The sequence below is a fragment of the Pongo abelii genome, chromosome X (assembly GCF_028885655.2).
Source record: "Pongo abelii isolate AG06213 chromosome X, NHGRI_mPonAbe1-v2.0_pri, whole genome shotgun sequence".
Lineage (NCBI taxonomy): Eukaryota > Metazoa > Chordata > Mammalia > Primates > Hominidae > Pongo > Pongo abelii.
In genome coordinates, this window is record NC_072008.2 from 145,859,485 (window position 1) to 145,876,597 (window position 17,113).

A 17,113-nucleotide genomic window follows, 5' to 3' on the forward strand; every position below is an offset into this window, starting at 1 on the left:
CACAGGTCTGTGTCCACAGACACTGACGATCCCTTTCCTCCTCTCAACTACATGGCAAAGAAATCACACTCGAAAATATCACTGAATAAGTAGAACCAGTGACCTACTTCTCAGAATCTATGCCCAAAACATAAACTACTCTCACTCACCAGAAAGCCAAGGACAAAGGCACAAACTCCAGGACATTCGGATTTATTTGAAGGGTAGATGGTCATGGGGAGACACTGTAGCAGATTGTCTTCTACTTCTGATAATGCCTTTCATTCTACAAAGCTTTATTAGCAATTACAAAGTGCTTTCTGGATTTTTTAATCTTATTGAATCCTTAAAAAATCTCTAAGGTAGGTACTGTTATCCCATTTTACAAGTGGTTAACCATATAGGCTTCTTAGTCTAGATAGACGTGGATTCAAATCCAGCTTGTTGCATTTACTGGCCATGCAAACATGGGCAAGTTAGTCAGCGTCTCTAAACCTTAGTTTCCTCAGCTATAAACTGGGCATAATGATATCTACCTCACAAGGTACCATGCAAACTAAATGAGAAATACCTGGCATAATGGTAAGTGTTCAATAAAAAGTAGCATATTAACTCATTTTTTATCATTACAGATGGAACAATGTCCATGCATTGTTCAATGTGCTTTGATTGTCCCAGATCTTAAGTGTTAACTTACAATGTTCAACTCTAGTGAACTCTATAGGGGTCAAAAATCAAAGTACACTACCTGCCTCTGGTCCATGAACAAGGAAAACTTTTTAAAAGGAAACGGGTCATCAAACTAGGCCATTTTGGCTTGTCGGCTTTAATGCCTGTGGTTTCACATCTCTTACTGAAGCCATATTTTTCACCTGCTCTCTGATACAAAGTGCCTTCAAAGTCCTGGTCTCTGGTGGTGTCAGGCTGATGATGCATTACCCTTCTCAGTGCTCCTCAAATCACACTACATGGATGTGGTTTATAAAGGACAATCCTCAAGGGAATTAAAAAAAAGACAAGTTCTCAATGGCTCCACAATAGACAGTGGAATAGGTTATCTGTTATAGACACCCCCCGACACATAAATTGAAACATAAAGCAATTTTAATTGACGTTTATTTTCATCAGACACATGCCATTACAAATATCTAATTTGTCAAGACATAAAGTCATTTCTTAAAAATGTCTTGTATTTCTCTGATGGCCAGTATTGATGCATAGTATTCCATGGTGTATATGTGCCACATTTTAGGGACATGGATGAAATTGGAAATCATCACTCTCAGTAAACTATCGCAAGGACAAAAAACCAAACACCGCATATTCTCACTCATAGGTGGGAATTGAACAATGAGAACACATGGACACAGGGTGGGGAACATCACACTTCGGGGACTGTTGTGGGTGGGGGGAAGGGGGGAGGGATAGCATTGGGAGATATACCTAATGCTAGATGACGAGTTGGTGGGTGCAGCACACCAGCATGGCACATGTATACATACGTAACTTACCTGCACATTGTGCACATGTACCATAAAACCTAAAGTATAATAATAATAATAATAATAATAATAATAAAAGAAAAAAAAAAGTCTTGTAATTTTATATATTTAGACTCGATATATTTCAGACCAAGGCATGCACATTTACACTCGCAGTTATTGTTTCCGTGCTAGATGTTTAATGAGATAGAAGAATGTCTTTATAACAGCTACAAACATGTATCACATATTGACATTTTCAGGCATGGAGCCGTGGAAGAAGGGTGAGAATGAGGGTAATGCAAAAAATACAAGAACACTCTCTCCCCTCAGGAGCCTGCAAAAGTGGCGATAGTTAAAACATGTTCTATTTTTTAAATGAGAAAGCATCAGACATAAAAATATTCCTACATAATAGGAGACCCAAATTTCTCCCTTGCTTTGATCAGTAGGAACAAGTACAAAGACAAATGGATGCATTTTATGTCAGGTGGCAGATCTGGAAGTATTAATACGAACAACTTGATTCCTCTGATACCACTCAGATTCTTGCATAGCTATGGAAACTATGTCCACTTACTCTACAATTTAAGCACTCGTGTAATGAGAGAGGCCTCAGGACACAAAATAAAAGTCTGTGGGCTGGGAGTGGGAGCACCAGGGCCTAGTGTGGGCTTGACCACTTAGCTGCTCTGTAATTTTCAACAAGTCACTCCCCACCCCTCACCTCATTACCTCCATTTTATTTTATATTTCTTATTGAGGTAAAATATGCATATAAAACTTACCATTTTAAGTGTACAGTTCAGTGATAATAAATATATTTACATTCTTTTTTCCCCTTCATCCCCTCCCCTCTACCCTTCCCAGCCTCTGGTAACCACCAATCTACTCTCTATCTTCATGAGATCCATTTTTTTAGCTCTCACATATTAGTGAGAACATGCAGTATTTGTGTTTCTGTGTTTGGCTTACTTCACTTAACATAATTGCCACCAGTTCCATTCATTTGGCTGCAAATAAGAGGATTTCATTCTGTTTTATGTATGAATAACATTCCATGGTGTACATATACCATATTTTCTTTATCCATTCATCTGTTGAATGGCACTTAGGTTGAGTCCATATTTTGGCTATTGTAAATAGTGCTGCAATAAACATGGGAGTGTAAATATCTCTTCAATATATTGACTTTCTTTCTTTTGAATATATACCCAGAGTGGAATTGTTGGATTCTATGGTAGTTCTATTTTTCGTTTTTTGCAAAACCTCCATACTGTTCTTCATAGTGGCTGTACTAGTTTACTTTCCCACCAACAGTGTGCAAGAATTCCCCTTTCTCCACACCCTCACCAGCACTCTTATTGCCTGTCTTTTTGATACAAGCCATTTTAACTGGGGTGAGATATGTCATTGTAGTTTTGATTTCCATTTTTCTGATGATTAGTGATGTTGAACATTTTTTCATATACCTGTTGGTCATTTTTATGTCTTCTTTTGAGAAATGTCTATTCAGATCTTTTGCCCATTTTATAAATTGAATTATTTGGGTCCTTTGCTATTGAGTTGTTTGAGCTCCTTATATTTTCTGGCTATTAATCCCTTGTCAAATGGATAGTTTGCAAATATTTTCTTCCATTCTGTGAATTGTCTCCTCACTTTGTTGATTGTTTCCTTTGCTATGCAGAAGCTTTTTAGCTTGATGTGATCCCATTTGTCTATTTTTGCTGTGGTTGCCTATGCTTTTGAGGTTTTGCACAAAAAACTCTGCCCAGACCAATGTTCTGGAAAGTTTCCCCAACATTTTCATCTAGTAGTTTCATAGTTTCAGGTCTTCAATTTAAGTCTTTAATCCATTTTGATTTGATTTTTGTGTATGGTGAGAGATAGGGATCTAGTTTCATTCTTCCACATACAGTTATCCAGTTTTTCCAGCATCATTTATTGAAAATATTTCCTTTCCCCATTGTAGATTCTTATCACTTTTGTCGAATATGACTTGGCTGTAAATGTATGGATTTACATCTGGGTTCTCTGTTCTGTTCCATTGGTCTATGTGTCCGTTTTATGCCAGTATCATGCTGTTATGGTTAATACAGCTTTGTAGCAAGTTTTGAAGTTACATAGTATAATGCCTGCAGCTTTGTTCTTTTTGGTCAGGACTGCTTTGGCCATTTCAGGTCTTTTGTGGTTCTATATACGTTATTAGAATTTTTTACTATTTATCTGAAGCATGCCCTGGAATTTGATAGAGATTGCATCAAATCTGTAAATTTCTGTGGGTAGTATTGTCATTTTAACAATATTAATTCTTCCAATCCATGAGCATGAAATATCTTTCCAATTTTTTGTGTCCTCTTCTATTTCTTTCATCAAATTTCATAGTTTTCCTTATATAGATCTTTCACTTTTTGGTTAGATTGATTCCTAGGTATTTTATATTTTTGTAGCTATTGTAAATATGATCAGATTGCTTTCTTGATTTCTTTTACAGATTGTTTGCTGTTGGTGTATATAAATGCTACTGACTTTGGACGTTGATTTTGTATTCTGCACCTTTACTGAATTTGTTTATCAGTTCTAACAGTTTTTTATTATTATTATTATACTTTAAGTTCTAGGGTACATGTGCACAACGTGCAGGTTTGTTACATATGTATACATGTGCCACGTTGGTGTGCTGCACCTATTAACTCGTCATTTACATTAAGTATATCTCTTAATGCTATCCCTCCCCCCTCCCCCTTTCCCCCACCCCACAACAGACCCCCGTGTGTGATGTTCCCCTTACTGTATCCAAGTGTTCTCATAGAGTTCTAACAGTTTTTTGATGGAGTCTTTAGGTTTTTCTGGGTACAAGATCATGTCATCTACAAACAAAACTAATAAGGCTTCTTTCTTTCCAGTATGGATGGCTTTATTTCTTTCTCTTGTCTAGTTGCTCTGGCCAGGACTTCCAGTGTTGTGCTGAATAAAAGTGGCAAAAGTGGGCATCCTTGTCTTGCTCCAGTTCTTGGATGAAAGGCCTTCAATTTTTCCATATTCAGTACAATATTAGCTGTGGTCATTACTCCCACTTTAGAAATGAGGGCAATACAGTAAATGCTGGTTTTTTTGTTTGTTTGTTTGTTTTGTTTTTGTTTTTGTTTTGAGACGGAGTCTCGCTCTGTCACCCAGGCTGAAGTGCAGTGGCGCGATCTCGGCTCACTGCAAGCTCTGCCTCCTGGGTGGACGCCATTCTCCTGCCTCAGCCTCCCGAGTAGCTGGGACTACAGGTGCCCGCCACCACGCCCGGCTAATTTTTTGTGTTTTTAGTAGAGACGAAGTTTCACCATGTTAGCCAGGATGATCTCGATCTCCTGACCTCGTGATCTGCCCGCCTCGGCCTCCCAAAGTGCTGGGATTACAGGCATGAGCCACCACACCCGGTCAGTAAATGCTTTTTAAGGTACCTTACATTCTATGAGATCCAACAACATGTAAAATCCATAGATGTAAAAACAGACTGATGTTTTCTATCATAAAATGTAGCCCACAACTGTGCCAATAAAATAACATTTCCACACTAATGAAAAAGGATGAAATCACGGTTACAAGAGAAAATATTACCACTTTAATAAATGATCAAGTTCTGGGTTGGAAACAGACTGAAGGGGAAGGAGATAACACAGGAAAGACAACAGAAGACACACAGTTATCAATTGAGCAGCTGCAAGGGACGAGGTAAGATTGTTGCTGAGAACAAAGAGAAACAGAAAATACTGACTTTAGATAAAGTTGTGACACTGAGTTACACCCAGCTTTGTAGCTGGCTCTCTTGAATTTCCACACAGACTTTTTCCTGAAATATAAAAGTGAGAACAAATAATTTATACTGTTCCTATTGCTGACCTTTTAAATGCATTCACTTAGAGCATGAGAAATAAAAAGCCTAGATCACCAAACCTGGATCAAGTCCACATTACAGCATGTTCCTTGTTGACTAGGATTTACGTTTGATAGGAAGGTTGTCAAGCTGTCCTATGTAGAAAACTCAACTACTCACAAATAAAAAGGATTCATTCTCCTTACATTGGACTCGTTGCTAAGCCCAAAAAAGAGCTGACTTAGAAGCCAAATAAAGGGCTGTAACTCAACAGGTAATCTGACAAACACCCTTACAAACACCCTAATGGAGCAAATCTTCATTTTAAGACTTCTGCTGAAAATCCATGTGCTTGTACAATCAAACACAATCACATACAAATTGAAATCAAGTCAAAAAAAGCATTTCCAATTAATTCATTCCTACATATGATCAAAAAGCAAAAGAGTCAAGCAAACACATCACTAATATTTATTTTATTATTTAAAAGGTAGTTGTGCCAATGAGGATACAAACTTAGAAATCCAAATATGAATTTTTAAAGTTCTAAAATGTGTGGAAATAAATAATTGATTTAGAAAGGCTCACATAGAGAAGGAAGGTATACCCATCCAATCAGTAGCTCTAGTCTGGCTGTGTCACTTGTAAAAATGCAGAACATGGATCACCTCAATACAGCATGTGCTTTAAAGCTTTTAAAGATTTATTTTGCATTCATTCACTTTTTAAACAAGTATTTATTGAGTGTCTACTATATGCCAGATTCTGTTCTAAGCTGTGTTTGGACAGATATTCTGAAAAAAAGTAAAAGTTCACAATCAAGTAAGTTTGTGAAATATTAGGGGTTAAACACACTGCAATATTTCCTAGTAAATACACATGTACACGTTGTGACTCCTTGGGTATGGGCTATGTATGCAGTATTTCTCAAACCTATTGATCAGGTTTGGTCAGTCAGTTTATTGGTCGGTTGGTTGTTGGTTGGTTGGTTTTTCCCCTCAGAGAGAGACAGAAGACAAACAGAAATCAAGAGAGAGAGCTATAAAGACTCCATATGAAGAAGCACTTTGTTCTAAAGTCAGAACTATCGGTAAATGAAATGACTTTCATGGAAGATAGACAATCCCTTTCCTATCATTAATAGCATTCAAACAAAGGCCAAGCTGCTCTGTGGTAAAGATAAGAAAGGAAAATCAAGCATACAGTTGATTGGAATAGATTATCTTTTAGAATAAGATTTAATGGTATATTCTCAGCAACAGTAAGTGATTCTAGGAAAATAAAGCAAAAAAAATCTATATACTCATGAGTTTGGGAGGGGTCAGTAAGGGAGGCAGGAGGAACTTAGTTTTTATGTTCCAAATTTCAAATTAATAGAATTCTGAGTCATATTCATTTGTTTTGGGATTTGTTTATATTTTTTACCTTAAGAATATGTAAAAGTTCATCTTCAATGTCCAAGAGTCCTCTATAAGAAGGAAGAGATTGGGGACTTAAGTGAATATTGTTCCTTCAGTAAATTAAATTGGATTAAGCAATGTGGTTTTTTTTCCCCGTAATGAAATATTTCCTTGTGAAATTATTTTCAGCATGGAAATCAGTGTGTGGAGATATGTTGTTAAATTCTCCAGAAAGATTATAGAAAATCTATGTAACATCCTATTGTCTCATTATGCGACAACACAGAAATTAAGTTCACAAATATAAAATAAAAATTTCCTGACAAGCAATTATTAACAAGGAAACTTTCTTTGCTAACAGTTCAAGAAACTTGAAATTTAAGATACATTACCAGTAGTTACAAATAGAGGGTCAAAATTCTTTAAGCCTACCCTGTCAGAGTGAAGCCTCTGCTAAAAAAAGATGTGCTTTTTTTTGTTTTTGTTTTTTGTTTTTGCTTTTTTTTTGAGACAAGGTCTCACTCTGTTGCCCAGGCTGGAGTGCAGTGGTGGGATCTTGGCTCATTGCAACCTCCCATCTCCTGGGCTTAAGCCATGCTCCAACCTCAGCCTCCCAAGTAACTGGGACTACAGGCGCACACCACTATGCCCAGCTAATTTTTCTATTTTTTGTAGAGACGGAGGGGGGGTCTCCCTATGTTGTCCAGGCTGGTCTCGAACTCTGGGCTCAAGTGATCCTCCCACCTTGACCTCCCAAAGTGTTGGGATTACAGGCGTGAACCACCAGGCCCGGTCAAATGATCTTTTAAGAACTACTTCGGGCCGGATGCGGTGGCTCACGCCTGTAATCCCAGCACTTTGGGAGGCCGAGGCAGGCGGATCACAAGGTCAAGAGATGGAGACCATCCTGGCCAACATGGTGAAACCCTGTCTCTCCTAAAAATACAAAAATTAGCTGGGCATGTGGCATGTGCCTGTAGTCCCAGCTACTCAGGAGGCTGGGGCAGGAGAATTGCTTAAACCTGGGAGGCGGAGGTTGCAGTGAGCTGAGATCGTGCCACTGCACTCCAGCCTGGTGACAGAGCAAGACTCCGTCTAAAAAAAATAATAAAAAATTTAAAAATTTAAAAAAAAAACTATTTCTCTGAGAGTCTTTGCCTTCATGACTTGAGTACATATCACCATTCCAGGAATTTAAACTATACTAAGTTTATTAGTTATTCTTATGGGGCTAATGATAGTTTAAAAATTAAGTAAATTGGTATCTATAAGCTTTCCCATTTTATAGAAAACATTTTTTACTTCAGATCCCAGAGTGTAACAGCAATAATTCCAACACTTGAGCTTTATTTCACAGCGACACTCTCTCATGTCCATTTATCCAACCTCTCTGGGGTTTCTATTCATATACAATAGAAGAATATGAGTTCTGAACCAGGCTGCACACATGTGCCATGTCATCCAAGCACTACAGAGCCGTAGCAAATAAACTACTTAAAAGAGGAACTGCCTCTATTCTCACACGGTTTCCTAAAAATAAGTAAGAGGTAAAAACAGAGCACAAACAAATAAAAATAGAAAGGGAAATGTCAGCCAGAAAGATAGTCTCTTCCATGGCAATAAACTCATTGCCACCACCAATATGAAAACAGACTGAGAAAGTGTAGTAAATGAACAATAGCTACCATTTGCTGAGCAACTAGTATTAACCAGGCACTACACAAGGCACTTTATATGCAGTTTCTCTGGTCCTAACAACAATCCTCCAATGTTGATATTAAAACACTTATCTTGCAGATGAGTTAACAGGCTCAGGAAGGCTACCTTTCATACTTCATTCATTCATGCCATTCATACATACCATTCATTTAAACTTCTCTTATTCATTTGAAAGACTCATACTGAACAAATGCCAGGTGCCAGGCACTGTTCAGACGCAAAGTAGAATCTAGTAGGAGATTCAGCAAAGCTTTTACCATGTCATCTATCTAGTTCCCTAACCTTCAGATAGGTCATCTAAAATCTGTACTCAGAAGGTTATACCCAAATAGCTCTAATGCAAATTACTAACTAGATATGACTCCATAACCTCCCATTTTCTTCCAGGATGGGTTTCATCCCAAACCATGTCAAGAATGTTTATAAACAATCTTTTGAAAGAAACTCCATTATTTTTACAGCCTGAAATTCTCAACAATGATGCTTACTTTTAGCAATGATTTCTTTGAAAGTTCCCTATTTCTGATGTGCAGGACAGATAAAATTAGGTTTTGTTTGAGTCCTAAATCCTGTGCAAGGCAGATGGGATTCTATGTGTGTATTTTTTTCCTTTCAATCTGAACATCGATACTCTATACCATCTGTAAATAGTAATGACTTAGCACATGCAATAAACTGAAGTGTTGTCTTGACAAATGTTATGCTTTAATAAAAGAGTAATTCTGAAACCATCACAAAATGAATTCCCATTGGACTACAGTAAAACAATCTATGCAGTGCTTTGTTCTGCAACAAAGGTACAATATAAAAGACATGCATAATTCTGTGCTAACAAAATAAAACCAAGATTCATATTAAATCCTTTTCCTGCTAACACCTACTGGAGCCTCCTTCCAATCCATTGTGTAATTCAATTCAACAAATATCCACTGGATTCTCATTTGCTCCTCTCTGCTAGGTGCTGTGGCCCACGGGAATATAAACAGAGTTCCTCACCTCACAAAGCATAAAAGTTAAGAGAAGATAGAAATATATACAAACTACTGGCCATAATATAAGGCAGGGTATAGTACATGCTAGAATAGAAATATGCAATATAAAGTATGGAGAGAGGAGAAATGATTACATCTAAATTGAGGATGAGAGAAAAGGGAAGGTTTAATAGATAATGAGACATGTAAGCTGAGCCTTCAAAATTGATTAGGATTCAAATACATGGACAGGGGAGTAGAGAATGTCATCCCAAGTGAAAGAAACAAGGCATCAATATAGGAGTAGGTGAAAGAATCAGGGACTTTATAGGGACTGATATGGTTTGAGTATAGAGATAGGATGATCTAGTTAAAGCTAGAAAGCAAGACCAGAAGCAGAGAGTGTAGGATCTTGCATGCTGACAGAGGAGGAAAACAGGCTTCCTGAAAGCCTCTGATTCAGCATCACTGACTTAACACAAAGATGTTGTCCAGGCAGTCAACGCCTACAACAGAATGGCAGGGATATAAGAACTGGTGGCTTCTACAGTGAATTAGCTACCAACTTTTGATATAACCTCAGGCAATTCACTGAAGATTCCCTATGACTCAGGTTTTGTACAAGCACGTATATAACAAAATGTGTGGGAAGGAGAAGGAGAAAGGAAAAGTAGGAGGAAGGCTCTCTCTTATCAGTTATAAAACTCCAAACAAAACTTGTCCTGAATACTATTCTAAGATGCTAAGTACTATTCTATTCAAATGTTAACATTTCTGAAATCTGGAGGTATCTTAGATCTGAATGCCATCATCACATTTGATTCTGTTTTTCATTTTTCTGTCCAAAACCCTATATTAAGTACCTTAGAGCCAAGCAAATACAACTATAAAAAAAGAAAAAGAAAATTCAAAAATTAAATTCCAGTCTTTTTATAATCAACATATGTATGACACATATGTATATAAATGTATTTGTTGTAATAATATTAGCCATGAGTTCAACTATGTTTGAGTCATGTGAGTCCACCTCATAAACCATCTTACCTGGGATAGTCTTGGGGAACCCACTGCTCATAGTCACTTCCCCAAAGGAAAAAGTAAAACTATCTCTATTTATAAATGATGTGATCTTGTACATAAAAAACACTAAGGAATTTACACACAGACAGACAGACAGACACACAAAAGCTGTTACAACTAACATTCAGCAAGGGTGCAGGATACAAGGTCAAGATAGAAGAATCAATTTTATTTCTATTGCACAAAGCATAAATGTAAAACATACTCTTAAAACTATAAAATATTATTGAAAGAAATTAAATATCTAAGAAATTGAAAGCCAATCCATGTTCATATCTTGGAATATAATACTATTAAAGTAGCAATACTCCCTAAATTGATATACAGATTGAAAAGAACCCCTATAAAAATTTTAGCTTGCTTTTTTCTTACAGAAATTAACAGGTGGAACCTAAAACTCATATGGAAATACAAGGCAGTCAAATTAACCAAAACAGTCTTGAAACAAAAGGATAAAGTTAGAGAACTCACAGTTCCCGATTTCAAAGCTTAGTACAAAGCTATAATAAAAAAGACAGTGTGGTACTGACATAAGGATAGACATAAAGATCAATGGAATGGAATGGAGAGTCCAAAAAAATAGCCCATATATTGAGGGTCAGTTGATTTTTTTGTACAAATTAGTGGGGTACATGTAAAATTTTGTTACATGTATATAATGTATAGGGATCAAAATGGTATTTAAGGTGTCCCAAGTACCCAAGTGCTTGGGTACCCAGGTACAATACATTTCTGTTAACTATAGTCACCTTACTCTACTACGAAATATTGAGTTTATTCCTTCTAATTGTATGTACCCTTTAACCCACTTCTCTTCACCCTCCCCCTTCTCCAAATTCACCCTTTCGGTCTCTGTTATCTGTCTTTTCATGGTCTACTTCCATGTGATGAATTTTTTAGCTCTCACATTTAAGTAACAATATGCAATATTTACCTTTAAACCTCGTTTATTTCACTTAAAATAATGACCTACAGTTTCATCCATGTTGCTGCAAATGACATGATTTCATTTTTTATGACCAAATATTATTCCATTGTGTATATATGCCACATTTTCTTTATCCATTCATCTGTTGAAGGACACTTAGGTTGATTCCATATTTTTCTATTGTGAATAATGCTGCAATAAACAGGTGAGTGCAAGTATCCCTTTCATATACTGATTTCTTTTCCTTTGGGTAGATACCCAGTAGCAGGATTGCTGGATGAAATGGTAATTGTATTTTTAGTTTTTTGAGAAATCTCCATGGTATTTTCCATAGTGACTGTACTAGTTTACATTTCTACCCGCAGTATATAAGAATTCCCTTTAAATACTTGTTAAATACTTGTTTTGTGGCATAAAATGTGGTCTATTCTGAAGAATGTTCCATGTGTAGATGAAAAGAATATATATCCTGCAGTTAAGGAATAGAATCTTCTGTAAGTGTCTGTTAGGTCCATTCAGTCTAATGTACACACTTTTTCATTATTTTTTAACTTTTATTCTAGGTTTGGAGGTACATGTGAAGGTTTGTTACATAGATAAACATGTGTCACAGGGGTTTGTTGTACATATTATTTAATCACCCAGGTTTTAAGCCCAATAGCCAATAGTTTGTTTGTTTGTTTTTTTTTTTTTTGGCTCCTCTTCCTCTTCCCATCCTCCCACACAAGTTGACCCCAATGTCTGTTGTTTCCTTCTTTGTGTTCATAAGTTCTTATCATTTAGCTCCCACTAATTTACAGTTTAAATCGAATGTTTCTTTGTTGATTTTCTGGCTAGGTGATCTGTCTAATGCTGAGAGTGGGGTGTTGAATGCCCCACTATTATCGTATTGCAGTCTATATCTCTCTTTAGATCTAGTAATATTGGCTTTATGGTTCTGGGTGCTTTAGTGTTGGGTAAATATATATTTAGAATTGTTATATCCACTTGCTGGATTGACCCATTAATTATATATATAATGATCTCCTTTCTCTTTCTCCAGTTTTTGTTTTGTTTTGTTTTGTTTTTTTTACTGTTTGTTTTTTGGGGTGTTTTTTTGTTTGTTTGTTTTTTGTTTTTTGGTTTTTTTTTTTTGAGACAGAGTCTCTGTCACCCAGGCTGGAGTGCAGTGGCGCGATTTTGGCTCACTGCAACCTCCGCCTCCCAGGTTCAAGCAATTCTCCGGCCTTAGCCTCCCAAGTAGCTGGGACTACAGGCACAAGCCCCCATGCCCGGCTAATTTTTGCATTTTTAGTAGAGACAGGGTTTTGCCATATTGGCCAGGGTGGTCTCGAACTCCTGACCTCAAGTAATCTGCCTGCCTCGGCCTCCCAAAGTGCTAGGATTACAGGCGTTGAGCCACCGTACCCAGCCTTTTTTAAAACAAAACAAAACAAAACAAAAAAAAAAACGTTTTGATGTAAAATCTGCTTTATCTGATATATGTACAGCTATTCCTGGTCACCTTTGGTTTCCATTTGCATGGAATATATTTTGTCCATTCCTTTACATTCAGTCTATGTGTTTCTTTACTGGTAAGGTGAAGCCATACAGGCTTCTGTCCTTCCATTCACTTAAGGCCCAAGGGATCTTTAATCAGCTTGTGGTGAATGTTGCCATGCCTGGGAATCACCCTCCAGGGCAGCAGGTTTCCCTCTGGCCCAGGGCATGTCCAGAAATGCCCTCCCAGAGGCAAGGCCTGGAATCAGGGACCGCATGAGCCCTCTTGGTGCTCTGTCCCACTGTGGCTGAGCTAGTACCTAAAGTGGAAGACAGTAAAGTCCCCTTTACTTTTCCCTCTGCTTTTCTCAAGCAGTAGTCTCTCCCCATAGCCATCACAGCTGAAAAATGTGTTGGGTCTCACTTGAAGCCATCACATCTCAGAGTTTCACCCAAGGCCCATGGCATACTACCTGGGTATCACAGCTGGTTATTCAGGGCCCAAGGTCTCTTTAGTCAGAAAGTGATGGATCCTACCTGGATAGGCTTTTCCCCTTCAAGGCAGTGGGTTCCCTTATGGTCCAAGGTGTGTCTAGAAATGCCATATGGGAGCTAGGGCCTGGAATGGGGGCCTCATGACTCTGATTGGTGGCTTATCCTTCTGTGGCTGAGCTGTTACCCAAGATACAAGACAAAAGTCATCTTTACTCTTCCCTCTCCTTTCCTCAAGTGGAAGGAAGAGGTCTCTTTTGGAGCTGCAAGCTGTGTTGCCTGGGGTTGTGAGAGAGGTGGCACAAGCACTCCCTTAGCTTCCCTGGCTGGTGTCTCAGTAAAGTCACATGTTCCCCAAGTCCACTGGCTCTGAACCCACCTCCACACTAGGACTTGCAGTCCTTGTGGCCTAGACTGCTTTTCAAGATTATTGAGGGTCCCAGAGCACTTCACCCCATGGCAGCGAGCTTGCTGGAACTCAAGTTCCTACTGCAGATATGGGTTATTCCCCTCTGGCTGAAGCTGGTCTGAATGCTCCCTTTGTGGGTGGGCATCAGCTGAGTTCAGCCCAGTTTTGCTTTCCACTGTGACTAGGGCAGCACTGAGTTCAATGCAAAGTCCCACAATTTCTGTGCTCTCCCTCTCCCAAGTGTACAGATTTCTCCATGCTGCAGAGATGTGGCTACGGCAGGACAGTGGGGGAGGGATGGCATTGGCAATTCAAACTGTCTTTCCTACCCTCTTCAGCGCCTCTTTCAGTGATATGAAGTTTAAACCTGGTATTATGAATGCTCACCTGATTTTTGGTTCTTATGAGGTGCTTTTATTATGTAGATAGTTGTTGAATTTGGTGTTCCTGCAGGGGGTATGATTGGTGGGGCCTTCTATTCTGCCATCCTGCTCTGCTCCTCAGATTCGTATCTGTTTCTCTTTCTCCTTTGTGTGTTTGCTTTATCAGTGAGTTACATGTTTTCATGTGTTTTTATAAGGGTATTATAATCCTTTCCTTTTGATTTTTATGAGTACATGGTAAGTGTGTGTGTTTATATATATATATACACAAACCATATATATACGTATATTTATATATATACATATATATACACGCTCACATACACACACACAAAAGGCACATGAGATATTTTGATACAGGCATACAATGTGAAATAAGCACATTATGGAGAAAGGAGTGTGTATCCCCTCAAGCATTTATCCTTATTATTACAAATAATCCAATTACATTCTTCAAGTTATTTAAAAATATACAATTAAGTTATTATTGACTATAGTCACTCTATTGTGCTATCAAATAGTAGGTCTTATTCATTCTTTCTTTTTTTTTTTTTGTACACATTAACCATCCCCACCTCTCCCCCAACACCCCATGTTTTTCCCAGCCTCTGGTAACCATCCTTCTACTCTCTATGCTTATGAGTTCAATTATGGTAGTAAATGTATGTCCAGTAAATGTGTGTCCAGGTTTAGGACTCCCTTGAGCATTTCTTTTAGGGCCAGTCTGGTGGTAGTGAATTTCCTCAGCATTTGCTTGTTTAAAAAATACTTTATTTCTCCTTCATTTATGAAGGATAGTTTTCTGGATATAGTATTCTTGGCTAGTATTTTTTTTCTTTCAGCATTTACATGTATCATCCCATTCTCTATTGGCCTCTAAAGTTTCTGCTGAGAAATCTGCTGTTAGTCTGATGGAGTTTCTTTTACAGGTGACTAGACACTTTTCTTTTGCTGTGGTTAGAATTCACTCCTTATCTTTGACTTAAGAAAGTCAGAATATAATGTGCCCTGAAGAAGACCTTTTGCATTATATCCTCCTGGGGATCATTGAGACTCCTGCATCTGAATACCTAAAATCTCTTGCTAGGGTTGGAAAATTTTCATCTATTATTTCTTTAAATAGATTTTCTAATCTCTTCATTTTCTCTTTGCCCTCAGGGATACTGATTCAGTAGCTTTATTTTGTCCCAAATGTCACAAAAAATTGTTTGTTCTTTTTTTATCCTAATCTCTTTATTTTCTCTATCTGGGTTATTTCAAAAGACCTGTCTTCATGTTCTATGATTCTTTCTTCTGCCTGATCTAGTGTATTATTGATGCTTTCAAACGTATTTTGTATTTCTTTCAAGTAATTCTTGAGTTCTAGAATTTCTATTTGGTTCTCTTTTAAAATATCCATTTCTTTGGTAAATTTCTCATTCATACCCTGATTGTTTTTCTGACTTCTTTGTATTATTTTTCAGAATTCTCCTGTATCTCACTGAGCTTCTTTAAAATCAATATTTTGAATTCTTTTTTTTTTTTTTTTTTTGACAGGTTCTTGCTCTGTTGCCCAGACAGAACTACAGGCATGTGCCACCATGCTTGGCTTATTTTAATTTTTTTTAAGAGATAGGGTCTCACTATGTTGCTCAGTTTAGTCCCAGTCATCAGGGTTCAAGTGATCCTCCTGCCTTGGCCTCCCAAAGCACTAGCATTACAGGCATGAGCCAGCATGCCCAAGCGGTATGCATTGATGTAGGTGGTGGCTGCAATGTGCTGGCCAAGCCAGTCTTCAGGCCTTCAGGTAGCATTTGCAGGTAGGTGTCAGCTGAGGTGGTAGTAGCCAGGAGTTTAGGTCTTACCTCCAGCCCCCAGGAGGGCTGAACATTCGTTCAGGTGCCCAAAGTGGTGAATTGGGTTCAATCCTCTTTATTTCAGGCTATGTGCTCTGTCTCAGGGGGTGTGGGCAGGCTTATGCTCAGATCTCCAATGGTGAGAGCAGGCACTGCTTGTGGTGGGTAGGATCTGGGTGATCTTCAGGTTTTGGACAGTGTTTGGGGAAAGGGTGGTAGCAGCCATGCTAAGGCCCTGTCACTGGAGAGGGTGGGGCTGTTGGTCGCCACAGTCTGAGCTGGTGGGTGGTGAGCACATGTAACTCTCACACTCTGATCCCAGTGGGGCACACTCCCCAGCTCTAGCAGTGGTAGCATACTGCTTGGGCATGCTGGCTCATGCCTGTAATGCTAGTGCTTTGGGAGGCCAAGGCAGGAGGATCACTTGAACCCTGATGACTGGGACTAACCTGAGCAACATAGTGGTAGCCCATTTTTAGCTTGTGCCTCAGCCCCAGCTGTAGGAGCCCCATGACTCAGTTGCAGCCACAACTCATGCTTCACTCACGTCCCAGCTCAGTCCCAGTGGTCCTCACTTTCTAGCACCGGCAGCTGCAACCCATGCACTTGCTTCTCAGCTCCAGCTGCATAAGTTAATTCCCAGCTTACTCCCAGTCTCTGAGCATGCCTATCTTTGTGCCCCAGGGTAGTGTACACTGACAGCAGTGTTGGCAGTTACTAGCAGGCTGATTCCCCAGTTTCCAGCAGCAATAACACCTCAGTCCCAACACCGCTGGGTCCCAGGATAGTGTGCAGTCTGTTAAAGGCTAAGACTGCAAATAGTGTCTTGATGTAGCCACTCAAGACTCAGAACAGGTGTGGGTCCTAGTGCTAGTTCCTTCCCTGTAGCAGTTCCATCTCACGGTCTCCTGGTAACTCCTTATGTTTGTTTCAGGCTTTGAGAAGATAGAGGGCCTCTTCCATGGCCAGGATTGCATGATTCCAGTGTGGGGATGTGAGTCACTGAAAGTCTCTCACTTAACCTTTCCCTGTGTTGGGAAGTCACTCCCAGCTCCCTGCCAATCCCGGCCAAGCAGGCTGCCTCTCTTCCTT

General features: G+C 38.8%; 1 protein-coding gene across 2 annotated transcripts in view; it reads right to left on the bottom strand.

Moving 5' to 3' along the window:
* Positions 1 to 17,113, bottom strand: part of MCF2 (MCF.2 cell line derived transforming sequence) — a 130,015-nt gene that overhangs the window by 72,036 nt on the left and 40,866 nt on the right. The gene's annotated exons all lie outside the window — the stretch shown is intronic.